This window comes from Penaeus monodon, chromosome 24 (assembly GCF_015228065.2).
Source record: "Penaeus monodon isolate SGIC_2016 chromosome 24, NSTDA_Pmon_1, whole genome shotgun sequence".
Classification (NCBI taxonomy): Eukaryota; Metazoa; Arthropoda; class Malacostraca; order Decapoda; family Penaeidae; genus Penaeus; species Penaeus monodon.
In genome coordinates this window covers 26,165,504-26,166,211 of record NC_051409.1, presented here as the reverse complement: position 1 = coordinate 26,166,211, position 708 = coordinate 26,165,504, and the positions used below count along the sequence as shown (strand labels likewise).

The following is a 708-nucleotide window of genomic DNA, read 5'->3' as shown; positions in this document are numbered from 1 at the left end:
ATAAGAAAAAAGGGGGTGAGCTATCGTGACAATGGAGAAAACGAAAAATAGCGAAAATCGCAAATTAAGGAAATAAATCATGCGACTCAGAAACAACAACTAGAACCACAATAGAGTAGCAACGCGAAAAAGGGCCAGAATAAGGTAAAGGGCGGCCGGCCGGCGAAACGTTGCGTAATCGCCGCCCACAAAGGGCTAGCGAGCGCCACCGCCTCGGCCGCCTACCTGCCAATTACCGTCACTTACGTGGCACTTTTCTGACACGTGGCTGAGGCGTCACAATAGTGCCTAATTGTCACTCTGGGACGCTTTGATAGGCACTATGCTGAGTGATATGCTGTGGGCAACACATGGCGGCGGTCAGCGCTACTCTATGTTGCCATGTGGTGTGCCTCATTCGAACATGTACCGTAGGGTATGCTGCAATTTGGCAGTACAAAAGGCAACACCGAGGGGCAGCAATAAATGTTGCAACATGATCCTATACAGTACTATGTTTTTCATCAACCACCACAATGTTGCTTATGGTATAACTAGCACACACTCAAAAAGTACTTACAAAACTGCTTGCAATAAATAGTTTTTGTCTATCATTTGATATAATCACATAATAAGGAAATTGACACTTTAACAAGCAAAATAAACAAGCTGAACAATATAACACTTTACGGGGTCAATTTAAGTGCCACGATCTCGTACTGTGTATGT

At 44.4% G+C, this 708-nt stretch overlaps 1 protein-coding gene across 1 annotated transcript in view; it reads right to left on the bottom strand.

Moving 5' to 3' along the window:
* LOC119588687 (serine/arginine repetitive matrix protein 2-like) overlaps positions 1-708 on the bottom strand; it is a gene marked incomplete in the record, with an annotated part of 176,340 nt that overhangs the window by 90,104 nt on the left and 85,528 nt on the right.